At 40.7% G+C, this 19,553-nt stretch overlaps 1 protein-coding gene across 1 annotated transcript in view; it reads right to left on the reverse strand.

Annotated features, from left to right (window-relative positions):
* Positions 1–15,446, reverse strand: part of LOC122872278 (beta-1,3-galactosyltransferase 1-like) — a 101,180-nt gene extending 85,734 nt beyond the window's left edge. The window contains exon 1 of the mRNA XM_044188277.1: positions 15,108–15,446. The gene's annotated coding sequence lies outside the window, so the exon portion shown is untranslated. The remainder of the gene's footprint in view (positions 1–15,107) is intronic.
* Positions 15,447–19,553: the final 4,107 nt, after the last annotated feature.

A 19,553-nucleotide genomic window follows, 5' to 3' on the forward strand; every position in this document is an offset into this window, starting at 1 on the left:
GCCAAAGTCTGAAGCCTGGCATCCGTCTTTGCTCCCTAGACACCTGTAAAACTGGCGTCTCTGTACAGTCCAATCCATCCTTTTTCATTTTTCTCCATTAATCTCCCAGCCTAGTAATTCAGTTTTCATTTGTTCCTCATCTTGCAGGCTGGTGAATGCCAAGCCTACGTATCAAGACTCATGCCAGATGACTGTTCAGCGCATATTTTTTTCACAGACAGAAAGCCGGGGGACAGATTAGGCTAACCGCAATTAAAGGAGAACAGTGAAGGGGAGGATTCTCTTCGTTTGTTGTGGACCTCAGCTAACCCTGACTAGTATCCGTGCACCTGGCCTGTCCCTCCTGGGCTCCTGTACTTCACTCAATTAGTGAAGATCCTTTATTGCACCTGTGCCTCCCATTCACCAGTCTGTGCCCTTTCCCTTATTGAAGATGGCAAACATCCAACAGCACAGCAGACAGTCCTTTTATCATTGTCTTTCTTTTTATCTCTCTCTCTGCCTCTCTTTCTCCCAACCTCTCAGATATTTAGACTGCAAACAGTTATCAAAAATAGATACTTTGAATGATTCTTGCAGCACCTGGGAAATCTCAGCTTGCCACTTTCTGTGAATATAACGACAGGTGACTGAGTTGAAAACTGTGAAGACGATAAGGAGAAAACCTACTTCAAATGACTGTGACTGCCAATCTTTTTTTTTTTAAAGTGGCTTTTTCATATTTCCATCCTAAAAATAATCGCTGTTGACCCCTGCAATCAGGAAAAGCAGCCTTTTCTGCATTACAGATGATACATCGCGGACTGCTGAGAGCTGGTCTCCACTGTGATTCACACATTATAACAACAGTATAGTGGCCTATCACGTCTAGTTGGCCTTGAGGAACTGACTCCAACCGACTCTTTATCATGAAACACAAGCCCCCGTGAAATTGAAAAAAACACAAACTACAGATAACACAAGCAGAGTGCGTAAATTCACTACACACCCTGCAGCAGGAAGCCAGAGGGGATTTATGGACAAGGGAGATGACTTGCAGTTACGCTATAGGGTGTTTAAGTCCTTTTGTGTTCCCCATAAAAAGAAGATACACACCCCCAGTTTGTTTTGTGCTGAGTTTGTGTTTGTGCAGTCTTTTGTTGGAGGCTTGATATCAGAAGCAGCTATAATAAAGTAAGAGAAAAGCTGAGTTAGCCAGGGCTGTGGAGCTGCAGATACACACTGTTGTGTACATATTAACTTTTTATGCATAGTAGATAAATAATACTCACTGATATTTTGTAATTTTTGGTGTATTCCAAATGGATCAATGAATCATTTCACTGACATACTTGTCTTTATCTTATTTAGTTACCTTATATACTCTGCATTGATAGAGATTTCCCACCGGTAGATTTTAAAAGGTGGTAAAAATCTGCCGAGATGCCTTCTTTATTGGCGGCATATTGTGTAAAATAAATGTATAACAACTGTCCTTATTTTCTCTTTGTAATGCATTATTAACTGTTCAGTTCATATTTAAATCCACAGTACATGACCTGGCTTCTTAGTTTTAAGTTTTCAAGACAGGTCATTTTTTGTGAAGACAATTCCACAAGTGTTTTTACCGTATACCCATGGGCTATTATAATGAGCAACAAAACACCACAGTAAAAAATGTTGTACAGCTCCATAAAACCGCAGGTGAGAGTTAACTACTGAGCCAGAGAGTGAGGTAAAAAAGGATAAACAAGGCCCAATGAACTAAAAAAAAACAATAAAATATGGAGCATAAAAGAATGTAAAATTTCAAACAATAAAACAGAAGTCAATAAAATGAAAAGAGACACTAAAAAGGGGTCATAAAAATACTTTTGCATAAAATTACACATCCAAGGGTTCAGGTTGGGAGTTCCATAGCATAAGATCCCAAAGCACAAAAGCCCCTTAAAGTAGTACTGAGCTGAAAGTTACAAACTGCAAATAGTACTCACATAGACAGTGTAGTTTGAGGTTAATAATAATATGACCTTGTCAATGAGAAGATTTTGGGCCTAGTATTGACCCCTGAAGAACTCCATAAGTAATTAAAGCACGAGAGGAAGGTAGTGGGCCTGACCAACAACAAGAGAGAATGAGCTATTTAGGGTTAGATGTAAAGTGAAGAGTCCTAGTCCATTTTTCAGTGTTAACAGTTAACAGTTACCCAAATTAACTAACTCTAAATTCTAAATTAGATATCAGTCTAAATGTCTTTTGGGGGTCCAGATTGGAGAGAATGTGAGGCCAACATCTTTGAGGAGCCTGGTTGGGATCACATCAAGTAAGCAATCAGAGGATTTCACATGTGAGATAAAGATTTCATTATATCGCAGGCTGGGCGCCATGGGTCTAACATTTTAATTTGTCTAATTGTCACTAATTAATTATCATTTTAATTGAAGTGCTTGGTAATCAGTAATTATCAAGCAATTACATTAGTAACATGATTTGCATTCATATTTGAAAGATTTAACCATGGCAAAATCCAAATCTCCACAGAAAAATTCTGTTGTTATTTTAACACTTTAAATGGAAAATATTTCACATTTCAGTCAATAAATTTATGAATCCAGATACTGACTATTGTCTTCGACATGCTAAAAATACTTGTTAGCAACTTTAATTGGGTTTAGCAATAGGACTAGTTATATAGTTCAGTAAAACACAACCAACACAACAGTTCCAGCCAATTCAGAAAACTGACCAGTTCAGAACAATTCCTCTGAATGATGAGGGAAAATATACAGAATGACACTGAAACCTGCTATAACTTAACAACAAGTGAGGATCACCAGCAGGTTGAAGTTTCTGGGAGGCTGCTCGCTGTTAGCAAATACTACCTGGCCTGTTATTATAGAGTCATGGCTGTTCTCATCAGCATTCACTCTGGGGAGCACCTGCTGCTGAGGTGGATGCTCCAGGAGTTATTGGATAGCTAATCTCTTCCTGGGAGGCCTTTTCAGCCAGGCGGGCAGATGAGGGTGGAAAAGGCAATAAGGCATCTACAGGGAGCAGCTGATGATAAACTTGAGTGAGACGGCAGCAAGAGAAAGAGGGTGGGGGGCAGTAGGAGGAGGAATATGAAATGTATGTCCATATACACGGCTGAGTTGGGAAAGGATGGCTGTCTGGCTTGCTAGGACACGCCTGCCTCCTGATTTCCTTCTCCACAGCCACAGAGTTATTGCTTTTATTTGAAGACCGCTCCAGCTTTCGCCCTCAATATATCATAGCGCTCGATAAAGTGACGGGTGGGGGTCGGGGTGATTGGGGGGGGGGGATCTGGACCTGCCATCTACACTGTGTGCTGCTTATCTCCAGCACCACTGTTTGGTCTCTTAATGGTGATGAATGCACAGGAAATGGCAGGCTTACTACAGTGATGGAAGGGAGCAATAACTCTACATCATGGGACCCTTCCACCTTGTGCAGGCACAACATTACACACTGTCATCATGGAAACACTAAAAGAAGTAGTAACAGTCCAATAAAAGGGGTATGCTCTTTCTGGTGGACTGATCATATTGGCTCTTAGATCATTTATTTTCTGTGCGCTCAGTTCGCATTCGAGTGTATGTTTGCTCAAAAGATGCTCAGACACACAACAAACAAACACACAAATACCATCATATACCATATACCCCGATGAAATGTCAGGGCGGTATGAAGGTATGAAAAAATAGATACTGCCCAAGCCTATTCTAGATGCTAAACGTTGCTTGATATTAACAGCTATCCCAGATAGCATACATGCCTAAAAGGCCCCTTTAGACTGTGTGATTTTGGACTGTCCCAGATGAAAGTTGACAAACATGATAAAAATGTGATGAAATCTTTGGTCATCAATCAAAAACAATGGTTCTGGATTGCACTGTGAGACAAGTCCACTGCCAGCCGATTTAATGCTTTGGCGACCAAAGACAGGCTGTGTCAAAATTCTGACAGTGTCAGAAATTTTGCACCCAGTTCTTACAATGTGACTGCCGCTACGACCCACATTTACAAACCAACCAATCATAATAGGAGATGAAATGATAGCGTGGCAGAATACACTGGTGAGATAGCGCAATGCTACTGCTAAAACACATTTATCTCAAACTCACTTTGAGTCATCATTCCAAGGTGCTCTCTTTTCCCTGGCCATGATCAGGTCCACACTTTGCTCCTCATCCTCTTTTGAGGTTGAGCCAGCACGGTGGCCAAAGCTTGTTTACTGTTTTGCTACATTTTCAAACCATAACAGCAGCACAGATGGGTGACGCAAATTGATGACATGTCTCTAATTGCATCTTTTTTGTGTCTTGTCATAGTGCTACAATCACCAGACGTTCATCCCACAGTCTGGCATACCTCAAAATTTACATTTTGTGACCAAGACTCTATCTATCTATCTCACTCAGAGTGACACACAATAAACCTGCATGATTGTTGTTATTGCACAGCACCGTAAGAAGACCCAGGTGAGGTCATTTTTGATGGTTGTTTCCTAGATCCTCACCTTTTGGTTAGCTGATGAACATGGGCACATGGCATAACTGCCATAATAACAATGAAAAAGAAGCCCTTACAGGAAACAAATGCTAGCGGAATGGCTCTAGGGATGGCAATGTAGTAGACTCTTAGTCTTGTTTCATAAATACACCTTACATAGAATTATGAGAAATACTGCTATTATAATACAGTTATTTATGGCTTCTGCCCAGTTATACTACAGTTTACAGCCTACCATGCTGTTTTCCTGTGTTGCTGTGTATAATGACGCAGCTGAAAAAAGGCAACTGATTCGACTGACAACATGGGGTTTTTAATTGGTGATTGATGATTTTATTAATTGACATTTAGAGGGCAACCATAGTCAACACATCTTTATTTAACATGATGGATTAACAGCCAAGCTTTTCATCGTCAGTGTTGAACAAACTGATAAACTGTAGCTAGTTGCTATACAACTCCTTCTCTGTGTCCTCTTTGGCATGCATGGGGACAGCTGAGTGCTTGGCTTTGAACCTGCAGGACTATTGTGGCATCTTTAGGCATCACAGCACATCAAATACACCTCAAAAGCTGTAGGGAGTCTGAGCTGCAATCCTACAAACCGCAAAGCAGGACTATCATCCTCTGGGTTATTACATATGGGCTGTTTATATGTCATTGTGAATAGGAGAACTATTGTGGCAGCAGCAAATATATGATGGTGACAGGCTGTCCTGTTTTCTCTCTGTATAATAACAGATAAATATGCTTTTATTAGGAGAGTTTTGTGTTCTCTGTAACATGATAGAGCATGGGTGATACAGCAACACTTCCATGGCTGGGACGCATCACTGATAATGCAGCTGAATTCAATGACTCTGCAACAAAATTTCCCCGTAGCGGATTCTTGCCGGAAAGGTCACCAGGTGTCCACGACTGAGCCAATGCTGCTTTTCCCTCAGGCAAGATGGATGATGACAGTGATGAATGAATGAAAAATGATTTGAATATCAAGATTACCTGCTGAGCTGGTGAGCGGGCCAACATCCAGTCACTACATATCCACATGAAGAAAATGGCATTATTTTGTGTTTCTGCATAAATCAGGCAAATTAACATTAAGTATTTTCTTTCCAACTTTTTTTTAGGAACCTTCAATATAAAATTAAATCAGTGTTATTTCAAGATGAATCACTAACTACATATCAATTTAAATTCATTACAGTAGATGAAGATGCTACAGTTATATCAGAGGCTTAACAATAATCCCTCAATAAACAGAATTAGAATCACCAAATGCCAAGTAACAAATACATTATTTCAAATTTCTGCCAGAGCAGCACACTGAAACTACTACAACTACTACGTAAGACCATAAAACAAAGTCACAGTGGTGAATACAAACACAGTAAATGCATGTCTGTAATATGGATGCACTGAATAGTAATGGGCACTCTTGTGTAAGTAAAACCCATAGCGCCTAGAGCTGATTAAATATGAAAAATCATCCAGAGAATGTAATCAACCGCATCGTGAAAAATGCATGGGGTTCACATTTAAGAGAGGACACAGTGTGTGCATCTCAGAACACACATTAGCCCGGCCCTGTTACATTTTCTTTTCTGTGAAGACAACTAGATAAGACAGACATTCTTGAAGTAATTTAAGCAGATAAAAGGATCTTTAGAGCTAGAGCTTCAGAAGTCATTTATAATTTTCAGATCATAGCATTCATGGTTCATGGATGCGGTCAAACCTCAGCAGCTAACGGAGTGCAACATACAGTATTCAAACCAATACACAACATATTTATAGGCGTTTCTGGAAAGATAAGCATTGCTTGCCTGAGTACAAAAATAAAAAAAGTGCCCTAAATAACCTGAGAATAAACACGCTCCAAGAAATGATTATACCAAACAACCCTCAAATGTATTTTGCCTCTATCCCCATGTCTTCTTGAGTGCTCAAGGGGAAGAACTGTTTTTACCCCTGTGCCACTATGAGAGCAGTCAAACAAACAAATAAACTACATCTGGTGCAATAAATATATATAAGTGTGCACACTTGATACTCAGATACTCCCAATATTGTTTTTCATTTGTGTTTCAGCCACATGGGCCTTCATGGTCTACTTGATCATAACACATATCTACATGGTGTTGTTTTGTTTTTGTCATGTACCAGTAGGGCTGCCAACTAATTTTCAATTAATCACTTCGTCTAAAAATGTCAGAAAATGGTTGTCACAATGTCTTGTTTTGTCTGACCAACAGTCCAAAATCCAAATATATTTAATTTACTATCAAAGAACTCTAAGAAAACCAGCAAATAGTCACATTTGAAAAACTGGAAACTCAACATTTTTGCTTGAAAAATGACCTCTGTGTACCACACACATCTGCTATCTTCACAAAGGCCAAAGTGGTCAAAATATCTACAAATGAATACATATTTTATTGGTAGCACCTGAACAAGTGCATGGGCTCTTAACTAGGTAAAATAAAAACTGAAAAATGGAACAAGAGCAAGAATATGTGCTGAATTAAAGTCTTCTCCTATTATCATTCAGGCAGCTTAACTTACTGTTATTTGACCTTTTCAGGCTTCCTCACAGCTGTTCCCAGACAAAGAAAGGAATAAATGAGACAAAACTCTTTGAGAACACAGTATGAACATTACAGATACACTCCAGTCCTGTATGTCCTTTTTTTAATCTTTAAGTATGATTGCTTTAAGTGCATATAGGGTTTCAAATGGAAAGAATAACCTTGCAGCCTACTGTGAAGACTAGGCTATACTGAGAACGTGTACAAACCTCCACCAAGGCTAAAGATTTCACCAACAAGACCCCACCCCTAGTCAAATTTCATTAAAGACACAAGCAGGGCAAATGATAGAAAATTAGAGCGGAAAGATTAGTTGATTAATCGACTAGTTGATCAGCAGAAAATTCATCACAAATTATTTTGATAATCCATTAATCATTTAAGTAATTTTTCAAGAAGAAAAGCATTCACAGTTTCCAGCTTCTTACATGTGAAGATTTGCTGCTTTTCTTTGACTTATGTGATAGTAAACTGCATATCTTTGGGAGTTGGACTGTTGGGTCGAAAAAAAAACTGTGATGGGTACTTTTCACTATTTCCTGATATGTTATAGACCAATTGCAGCCCTACTGACAATGTAGCGCTCTAGGCGGAAGTAATAAACAAAATTTGACCAAATATATACTTTTGGCTTTTAAACCCCTTCTAACTTTTCAAGGAGTAATTGATCCTTTTTGAAATCATCACTATTGAGAGCTGAAGAAAAAATCCTTAATGTAAGCAGTGGCAGTGAATCCCTGAAGCAGCCAGAGCTGGAGTTTGACTACACTTCGCTGACATGTTCCATCAAAGTGAAGCACTGCTCTGTGTTTCAAATAGCAGAAAACCTTCACATGTACAAATCTGAAGTGGAATATAAGTTTATAAATTTGAGCTTTACAGCCTCAACTAGGATAAAAGCCCCTGTGGTATTCAGCATATCGTTCCTCTGTGTGCATTCAGTAACCTGCTGCAGCTTCATTCCATCAACAAGAGCGGAGGCAGAAGAGATCAACTTCTCAACTGTTTGATAGAAAAACATCTGTTCAGTCCAGAAGGTCAGCTCGGAAAGTATATTATCTAGGTCTGTCAGTCTCATGTAAATATATTTTTCTTCTTAGAGCTGAGAGTGGAGGCAGTTAACAAGACCAACTGGGATACGATGGGGATAAGACTGCTCCACATTAAATCTGCCTGCCCTCAAAATCTATTTGGTAGACATCTTGAGAGGCAAATGTCAAATTTACATACAGGCCTCAAAGGATAACGACGCTTAAACATGCATCAAGGGTATCAAACATACCTGAAATAATTGGTGCTGCATCTAGTTAGCCAAAGATTAATGACGTTCTGTATGGTGTTTGTACACACATAATAGTGCATACTAATTAGGCCTAGGAGTCAAACACACAACTATTCAAATGGATTAGTCAGGTCCACTGAAGAATGTTTGCTTGATGAGAGCAGATACTGATTAAAATCAATCATGCATACAGCAGGATATTAATATCACCTATAGAATTACACCAAAAGCAGTACAAAATGTTATGCACACAGCCTCCAAAAATAAAATTAAATACAGTATCTTCCTCTGTGGTGACTGAGGGGCGAGCTGCACTTTCTGTATTTAATTAATTTAGCAGAATAACTAAAAACTGGTGCTTATATATATATCAGTATGGAACCATGAACAACACTAAAAAAATGAGAATGCTTTTTCTAAGACATTTGAATGTGTTTCATAAGCCACAGGGTTTTCAAATATGCTCAACATAATGGACTACATAAACTTTCAATTTAGAACCTCAAAATTAGAGTGACAAGGTACCCATGCGGCAGCAGAGATAAGACGGAAGCATGCCCTAACAAAACAAAGCTTCCTCGTATTATGTCTATAAATTCGGTGCTCTCGGGGGCCAAACAGCTTGTAGAGTTACACAGGGGGACGGCCGATAGTGTCCTCATCCTCTATCCCCGCTATTTGACCACTCCAATGAAAATCCAATCATCAACTTGACCAAGGGGGGAACTGGGAGACATCAGTACTCACAGCGGCCAGCTTGGCAAACCAGCAAAGCCCCATCATCAGAACCCAATTAAAAAAACCCAGGGCTAAGAGACTCAGCTCTGCACTCATCCCATGCCAAGTGTGGTGGTGGAGGGGGCTCAGCAGGCTTTGCAGCAGAGCCTTGCGTGTGTAAATGGGAAGGCAACAGCAGCCAACATGCAACCACAGCTGGTAGAGTATGAGATAACAGGATGCGGGGGAGCGACATGAAGCTAGCACAGCCCTGCTCTCCCTCCCTCTAACCGGCTATGTGATATGGCTACAATCATAAAAATGAACTGCCAAGACCCATACAGCTGTGCAGTGTGCACAAAGGGAATAGAATGCAATTCAGCACTTAACCAAGACTCCCCCGACAAACTCAGCCTTATCGAACAATGTAATCACCTGGCTGTTTTATCAGGCCTGGCTGCAACGATTAATCATCAACCTGAAATGCACTGCAATGAGGACGTGACAGTCATTTTGGGTCAGTCTTTTCACATTGTGCTGGTTTGTTGTCTTCAGTAAAACAAGAGAAGTCATCTGCCAGCTGAGCATTTTGGATAATAACAGCTTATTACTTTGTCATTCCTTATCATTTGTCATTTTTGTAAACAAAAACCAGAAAAATGGATGACAACACACTACTTAGTTTCTCCTTGGCTATGCTATTACTTTAACTATGGCAGGCATTTTTCTGTGTCAAATCCAGTAAATATAACCAGATATAATAACAAACAACAACGCTGTTTATTGTTTTACTCATGTGTTATGTTGTTGAAAGGACTGGTGGGTAAAAATCAGTATGATCACGGTATGGTGTTGTTGGATTTGAATCTATCATCTGTGCCTATGGAGTTATATGCAGAGCTGGGGACACGCATGGCTAAGCTCCGGCCAACAAGATTATCAAATGATCCAATAAACTTTGGACGGCAGTCACAGACATGATCACAACGCGCTAAGCTCGACAGATGAAACACATAGCCGCCTGTGTAGCTTTCCAAACCCTTCCCCACAGAGACACAGAGAGCAGGACTGAAAGAGAGAGGGCAAGAGAGGGAGCCAGTGTGGAGGAACAGCATAGGTCAGAGCACATCAATGTGAAACCAGCGAACACCCTTAGAGAAAGAAAAGAATCAGAGAGAAATCCTACAGCCACAGCGGCACAAAACTCAAGACCTTATAAAAGATGACAGCCTTGTAAGTTACCGTCTCCTCCTATCAGTAATTACAGTGCAGCCAGACAGTCATAATATCTAATGCATTGTAAATTATGAGTTGTTACACAGAAACCATTCATTTGCATGAAAACGGACAACTGGGCAGTGCTCTCCTCCACTGGTTTGCTTCCTCATGTTGTGATTAAATTGAACAATTTGGTCATTGATTATTCAGAAAGAAGGCCAACTGAATAACAATAATCCTCCGAGGGAAATTGTCTTTTTGTTTGCCCTGCCTCAAGAATAGGTCAGGGTCAACAATTCCAGCGCGCCCTGGCGAGACGTTCAAGGATGCTCCAACGGGGCGGGGGGCATTTAAGGAGCCTACTGCTCAGTGAGAGGGACATCATGTGCAAGGAGAAAAATATCTAACTGATTTTTCTGACCGATACTGTGATTGCTACTTAAATTGTAATTATCTTCTTGAATCAGAATACAGGCCTGTATTTGTGGTATATTGTACAAGATATGATTGTACCAAGCATAATCACTATCCTGTTTATACATTAATTGACCAGATTAGCTCACATTTATTAAGTTATTACAATAGCACTATACTTGACAGTGCTCAATAAAAAGTGATGTTATATTTATTGATAATAGCTGCATAACTGGCCACGTAATAATGACAAAATGCCGGTATGTCCCGTCTGACAATGTTTTGATATCTGACTGACGATCCCTAATGCTACTGTTAGCAGCTCTGTACGCTCAGCTGCTTAAGCTAACATTAACATTAGCTTTACAGACTGACAGGACGAGCTGAAAACGATGATATGATGTGCTTAAAAGTTCAACTGAGAGATTCCAACGACTCTAACTAAGCTGTCTGAAATTGACGTCAGGTTATCACCTACGTTGTTTAAGTAGAAAAAACACTCGCCACTACTGTTTTATGAACAGTAAAAAAACACAACCCACTCTTTATTTCTTTCAAACACCAAAAATAAAAAGAGGTGTTTCTTTTTTCGCAAAGCATCTTTGGCTAGGGATGGGGTTCAATAGCATTTTATCAAATACAGTGTAGTGGTATTACAGAGTTATGTGTCGTTTCACTCTCAAACAATCTCTGCCTGAATACAAAGAGAGCACATTAACCAGAGAACAGCCAAACGTTTCATTTTAGCTGTTACCAAATTAAACGTTAATTAGCTACAGCCGGTCTAATCTGCCGTCGGTGATGTCTGTCATTAAGCAGCGACAGCCACAGTCGGCTAAAAATAAGAAGCTGCTATATATTTTTCTTCTTTCCATTGCTCTTTGCTAATAAAAAATAGTGAGGGGAGATAAAATGTTTGCTAAGAGATTAGTTAGCTTCGGAGTTTAATAAATCCAGGTATTTTTCCAACGATGAACCGAACCCAAAATTAAACCCGCTATCCCCATCTTTGACAAATATTAAATGTATAGACGCAGACACTGGCATGGAGAGAGCTCATTAACTGGACAACAGCCAACAGTTTCTTTTTTGTGTTTCTTCCAACTCGCAGAATTCAGCGAGTAAATGTATCTTTTCTCTTCACAGCCTGTGAAATCCACAGCTGTCATCTCAAACTTTCAATTGCTACAGTTTGTTAAAACACTGTAAATTATGTGAGTTATGTTTAAAATTATGGCTCTTGAGATTTGGAAATTGCCCCTTTCAAAAAAAAGAATATATATAAGAGTGAAGTCTCAATACCAGACACACTGAACATAACACAAAGCGCAGTCAAGTGTTGAGGCATTTGTCTTGGTGACACCAGTGCAGGAATATAGTACTGGCATACTATATGTAGCCTCACATCAGATAACACCTTTCTTTCCCTCTATGTATATTTAGCATTTTGTCACTGTCGTTCTTTCACTTAAGCAGCACAACAGCCACCTGGTTGCATACAGGAAAAGGAGGGTCTAGCAATGTACTGGGAAAACACAGTATTAGGATGTACAGTGCTGTGTATTGTACAGTTGCATGTATTGAAGGGAAATTCAGCCTTGAATATTTGAAAGTCATCATCCTGTGATGCTCATGTACTTCCCCCGATTTCTGATGTTTCCCACAATGACAGAATGTGTCTAAACCTGATGATGTCAATCACAGTCATATGGGCATGCGAACATAGCTCGCTCGCCAACTAGTTCGTGAACATTTGGGCATATCTATGATTGCGGCCGTGCCCCTTACTCAGTGGAGAAATTGGTTATCTCTTCCTCTTCTATGATGGATTCCTCCGTGTATGACGGCTGAATGTTGATGCAAATAGATTTTGAGTGACTGACACTAAATCCTGTTGATGAATAGCAGAGCAGGTTTGCCAAACATAAAATTAAACCAATGGTGGTGACAGGGGAAAAATGTCTTGATAGAGCAGCACTTTCAAAAGGACACTCTGACAAAACAGCATACTGTATGCTCCCTGAGGGCACCAAAATACCATTGCACCCGGTAACAAACGGCGACCCACGAACTGACAGATTTTCCCTTTAAATTGTGCTGACATGAAAAGCAGCAGAAAAAGCGTAAGCGCATTGAAATTGTGAACGAGTTAACAAGCTGGTTTGTAATACACTTTTCTATTGCGCTCTTTACAAACGCCATTCATCACTGTCACATACAGTTTATCTCATCTGGTGTTGCACCATAAATCGAATCCCAATCACTTCCAGGATAAAAATATGATGTAATTAAGAGAATCTGGTCTTGCCTGAGGGCTTCATGCAGATTCATTTCAGCCAAAAAAAAAAAAAGTCTTCAATTTCCTCTTCTGCGCTACGAGTGAGAAGGGCATCAAATTATTTAGTGCAGAACATTTCAAAAGATCAATTGTGTGTCACATTCGCCCAATAACTCTGACAGGCAGGATGCCTTCACATATAAAACCCCCACATGAGGGTTAAATGAGTTAAAACAAGCTTATTAGATGTACACCCAGGGGCTTACTTCGTCTCACAGGATGTCAATAAGATGTAGTTCACAACATGGCAGATAAACAGCCTATTTATAGTTAGAAGACTCAGAGGTGTTTAATTGTGATTTATGACTACGGCAGCTTTTTTTAATTATTATTTTTGGGAACTTACAGGCGTCATAAGGAGGGAATTCTCAAGGTGTTGCAGCAGTAACTTACTGACCCACAATCATTCTCATAATCATTTTTCAAAAGGCCAACAGCTGTGGCATGATGAGGAACTTATTAGCTGTGATTCAAACATCCTTAATTCTGGAAATAGTTTCTAAATCTGAATTAGTTGGAGCTTTAGTGACAGAAAATTACTTCTATCAAGATTCAGCTTTATCAAACAGAGGATTTGCAGTCTGCCAAGAGAAAAATGGAAATTGTCAGAGGAAGTCAAGCGAGCTGAAATCAATTAAAATCTTCGTGCTTTTTTAGAAATACAGAATCAGTTCGTCAAACCCATGTTCATCACTGTCATCTGAAATCATCCACGTGTGAGGTACATTTTGATATGTCATTGCCTAATTGAGATTAAACCACTGCATTTCATGTCACAGGAGATGAATGGAGGACTGTGGGACATTTCTCAAATTAAATGGAACATTTTTCCCCCCACTCTTACAATATCAGTATCTGGTCGCGCGCCAGCACACAGGCTTAAATGAGAGAATTTGGCAGGGCTGCCGGTATTAACGACCCAGTCAGCGTTGTAAGGTTGAAAGCCATGGTGGCCACAAAAGAGATGGGCTTGGCTTCTCTGGTATTACTCCACGACAAGAAACAGTGGGAAGAAGTATTGATGTAACCACTTCAAGGTGCAGTGTAATTCCAAAAAAGAAGATCAGTCCTGTAGGAGGGAGATGCGTTTGAGATCCGTGGCATTCATGTTTCAAAGCAACTGTCAAAATAAATCTCTAGAAATGGATTTTTAGAGGCTTAGGCATACTGTTCACAGCGAGCAGAGACACTGGCCGTGAATTGTTGTTATGACCTCTTGACTACAAGGTAAAATCCCATTGAGCAGCTTGCCACAGAGGGTTATATCCCCCGCTTTCCATTTTTACTGTCTCTTTCACTTCCTCTGAGTAGTGTAGCAGTATAAGTGATAGAGCACAGCATGGTGACACTCTTCATGTAATGAAACCGAAGGCTGATGGATTTTACTAGTTCTTGTTAAGTGACATGGATTAGCAGCCAGATAAATCAATGTACTTAATATTAGGCTATAAAGTGCACAGCATTATGAAATGCACAATGCTCTCATCTACTTATCTGGATTTATTCTGTCTCTGCCTTGCTCTCTTTTTCTCTCATATAAACGCCAATAAGCCAGACACAGTCGTGCCAACTTCTTAGTTAAATGACGGCATGCACTTAAAACGACAAATTAAGTCTATCAATGACTTCAGGCTAACCTATTGAGCAGTCTACCTCACACAATAGGTAGCAGCTACCTGGCCGCTCTACAGCAGTTACAATACAATACATTCAGTTAAAATACAAACTAAAATGTATTCAAAGTAAAGCTGCAGTAGCAAGTTTAAAAATACACTGTTACCAGTTAAGCCAGGCTTTAAAAAAAACAAACAGCCTCCTTTACCACAGTAGAGGAGAGGACAAAATTAACTGCCAAGGGTCAAATAGAAACAAAACGGCAGATGATGGACTTAGCAAGCCGTTAACTCAATTTCACTTCCAAAAACAGCATCCGTCCGGTAGCGGGAGAGCACCTGAAGCGAACAATTAGTGCCTAGAAAGCGTGCAGGCAGACCACACACCGGATAACGCAGTATTTTCAGCATTTCTGAACACCTACCGGTGTTGTTCTCCGTGTACCGTCGTTTCAACTTGTCCTGCGTGCCGGGCTCCGTCCGCTCCACAGCGCGCGGATTCCTCCTCTGCTCGGCGTCTCGCGCTGTACGCTCGTGGAGAGGGAGGGAGGCGGCAGGCGGCGGAGGAGAGGAGCTGTCCAATCAGCTGCCGCCCGATGGGGAGGGATAGTAGCCAATCGGCCCCGGCCGGGAGCGAGGAGGATGATGCTGCTTTGTTTCACGGAGATTGACTTTCAAGCAACGGAGCGACCGCTTGTCGTGCCTGAGTGATCTGATGGCATCTGGGCAAAAATAAACCCACGTCCGAGTTTAACTGCAGGGGAGGTTTCAGGGGAGATGTCAGAATGATGGACTGCTTCTGATAAGGGCATCCTCATTTGATTGGAACACTATTAAAGGAAAGGTTTTTTTCAAGCTCATCTTAATTTAATGGTCACGTGCCCGTATGTGTGTCCCCACAGTTTTTGCTGTAATAAGCTGAAACAGTTAGTCAAATTGCTTAGTCAGTTAACAGCAAATTCACTAGTCGATTAATCGTTTAGGTTTTCAGGTTGGTTTTTTTTTTTGCTGGTGTCTTTAGTCTTATATCTTTGGGTGCTGTCCCATTGGTCGGTCAAACCAATCACTTTGAAGACCTCACCTTTGTCTTTAGGAAATTGTGAGTTTTTTTGTTTTTTTACTAAATCACTCCTTATCTCCTGCTGTAGGCAGGCCTACCTGCTGTGAAAAGAGCCCTTCCTATGTGCAACCTGTCTGAATTGGCCAAATCAAGAGGTTATCTTCCACTGTTACTGTCTGATTAGTACAAAATTCCTTCCTTGTGTTCCCCCGAGACAGTTTTCCCTTGCTCAGCTGCAGTGTTGCCTAGGGATAGTAACACAAACAGGAAATTATTCTTTATTATCTTTATTTTAAGTATTTTCTGGTCATTTTATGCCTTCATTAGAAAGTTGACAGGAAACGAGGGATAGGAGATATGGGGAATGACATGCAACAAAGGTCCCTGGTCAGATTCAACCCAGGAACATTGCTGTTAGGTATTAGCTATCAAACCTTCCTGAAATGCTGCTATTAGAGCTCAATTATAATACAGTTTGTTGGACTTTGAAAAAGAAAGAATATTTAATATAACTAAGTTCTGTCAGAGATTCGGGTGCGCTATGCTAGTAGCGGCTGATGTAGCCTGGAGCCTCTGGCCTCCAGCAGAGTTGAGGAGCGGGCTACAGAGGTCTGGTGAGCTCACTTCTTTCTAACTCCGCTCCCCCAGATTTGATTTATTTTCAAACGTGTAGTCTTCAGCCCCAACCGACGCTGAGGTAAGTGACATCACTTGAGGACATTTATCAGACGTCACACAGCTCGCTCTGGAGACACTAAAGGCTTTATACAACATCTTTAACATATACAGTGGTACTCCCCAACACCTGGAAACAGACTGATGTGGAGTCCCACTGTAAGAATTCTTTTTTTTTTTTTTTTTTTTTACACAGAACAAGGACTGTGTATTTTGTCCCCCATCTCTTAGATTGGAATCACTTTATGGAGGATCTCCTCAGGGCCATTACAGGAGGAATATTTGCAGCCACCAGTAACTCTTGTAATGTACATAAGGCAATGTGATTACCTTTTTAAGACATACTTGAAAAAATGTGAACCTTTTTGAAGCTTTGCTGCTTTTTTCATATAGAGCCCTGGACCCCCAAGAGCCCCAGAACACCCTGGTTATCTTACAGATAAATCTGCATTTTCATTGCAAAATTTAACACCATTTTGGGTCTTCAACAGCTGTACACTGGGCAGTTTTATTATCTGTTGCCTATCCTATCTGATTGGATGGGCAGTTGTTTGGGTTTATAATTGCTTGGCAGGGGGATAAAACGATTAAAAATGTACAAAACGGCACCTACTTTGGATTGTCACCGAAAACGTTACGGGGAAAAGAATTGCCCAATTAAAAAGATGCCAAACAGCATTTCAGGAAAGGATGCTGAATTATTGAACCAACAGTGCTTCCACAACTTTAAGGAACTGTCAGCACAATGTAGCATGAGCCACACTGAATTTGTAAAGCCATCACTTTTCTGACACTAAAGTACAGGGGTTTTTTTTGGCTGGTGTAATTAACATTGCAGTATATTCTCTTTGCAGCCAGTTACCCCACATTTTCAAGCTGTAACTGAGAAGGGGGACAAAATCTGTCAGAGGTGACAAAAGCCACCTAATGGAAAAATCTGTAACTCCTACAACAGGCCTGCTCTATCAGTGAAAATCAATATGCCTTTTGCCAAAGAGATCTCAGCTGCACTGTGTTGTCTAGGTAGGCCATAGATCAAACTAGCCAGCCACACAAAGGGGATACAGCTAAGTACCATTACTGCTCGCGCATGTCTGTGCACTTACTGATTAAAAAGTCATATATTGTTGAGTTCATGAAGCTTTATTTCAACCAGAAGGCATGATAGAAATGAAAAAAGGGAAAACCTCTTTATTCAGACACAAAAGAAAGCTGGCAGCCATTCAATCAAATAAAAACACAGTTTGTAATTAATGCACATATTGCAAATTTTGAAAATATAGCCCTGTTTAGATCAGTCAGCAAAAATATAGATATGCATACTAAGTAACATACAAGAGCAAATATCCACTTTCCGTTTCTCTGCACACCAGGTGCATTCAATCAGCATCAAACAAAGCTAGATATTGGATAAAAGAGCAGAAGTATAATTAAAACTCAGTAAAAAAAAAAAAAAAAGCTAGTTTAAATCAGAGCAGTTCATCTCTCCATGGACATAGATGTGAAATTACATGTGGTCAACGCTGCCTGATTATTAGCTGAAATGGCTGAATTCAAGAGTTGTCGCTGTCATCGTCATCATAGTATCTGTTCCTCTTGATCTGCTCCTCCACTGTCAGGGCATCGTCGTCATCCGCCCACAGAGAAGTGCCATCCCTGCCTGTGCTGTAGTTTGTGGCAAAGCTGTCATCCTTTCCCCTCACATCTCCCACTTTATGGACACTTTCTCTCGCCTCCATCCCAAAATCCAAAAGGTCATCCAGTGCTGACACCAGAGACGTCTCCCCGGCAGATTGACTGAAGATGTCGGATTTGAAATCAGATAGCAGGCTAGAGCTGCTGGTACTTAGGCCAGCGAAAATGTCCTCAAGGAAGCTCGATGTGCTAATCTTTGGCTCGATGGCCTCGTTTTTTAAAGCGAACGTTCCCTCGGCTGTCTCTGTAAAGAAATCTGTGTCTGAATAGCAGTCTGTGGCTTCAGTACATTTGGCACCCGCTGGCACAAAAGCATCATCCCTCTGTGCCAATTGCAGCACTTCACTTGGCATCCATTTTGATTCTTCACAGTGATCAGCTTGGAAGAAATCTGTTGCTCTGGTTGTATCTGTCAAAAAGAGTGACTGATTCTTCTTTCCCTCATCCTCATTAAGCCCTTGAAACCGGATTTCATGGTCAAGCAGTGTCTGGCCATTATTATTATTATTGTTGGAGTTAGCATTCAGTGCCTGTCCTGCTGTCGCCTCCTCATCTATTAACATGAACTTTACCGCCTCCCCATTGTTCATGCAGTCATTATTTCCTTTATCTATCTCCTCCTGGCTTTCCTTCTCACCTGCTGCACTTTCTTTCTGCCCGTCATGTCCATTTACTTTCACTTCCTCCACCCTTTCTACACTTTTCCTTTCATTCTTCTCCGGCACTTTCATGCTTTCCACAGCTCCACCATCATTCGCTTCGCTTTGTTCTTTCTCTTCCACCTCAGGGTGCACTTCAGAGTCCATTTCAGAAGCCACTTGTGCCACAGCCTCAGAGCCACTGTTTGACTCTTTAGTTTCTCGAGTGTCAGTAACACTCGCTGGTTCCTCAGCGACTGCTTCGGGGGAGGCCGGAGCCTCTGACTTTGTTGGAGTCTCTTCAGACTTTTTCACATTCTCTGTTAAACAGGTACCCTCTTGCACCTTATAATTTTCCTGGGGTCCATTTTGTACTTTAGCTGCGGGAATATCAGCCTCTTTTAATGGCTTCATAGGCTGATTTAGGTGTTCATTTTCCTTAGGGGGCCATGATGGCTTAACCAACTTCAACTCCTCCTCGACAGTGAAGGGTTTCTTTGGAGAATCTGATTGAGGAGGCCACATTACCGAAATCTTACTTGTGATCTTTTTGTTTTCTTCCACTGATTTGCTTATGTCATTATCCTGAGTAACTAATGTGCTCTGACCAGTGGAATATCTGGAATCCATGACTTTCTTTTCAGGTGATGGTGATTTTACTTTTGTCTTTTCAGCTAAATTCTCCTGGTTCTTATTATTCCATAGTTCTTTGTGTGGTTTCTGTCCAAATCCCTCATCATAATTTCCTTTGGACTTGAACAGTTGCTTGTAGTGTGGCTTGCAGTACATTTGTCCATGGAGAG

The sequence above is a fragment of the Siniperca chuatsi genome, linkage group LG24 (genome assembly GCF_020085105.1).
Source record: "Siniperca chuatsi isolate FFG_IHB_CAS linkage group LG24, ASM2008510v1, whole genome shotgun sequence".
NCBI lineage: Eukaryota > Metazoa > Chordata > Actinopteri > Centrarchiformes > Sinipercidae > Siniperca > Siniperca chuatsi.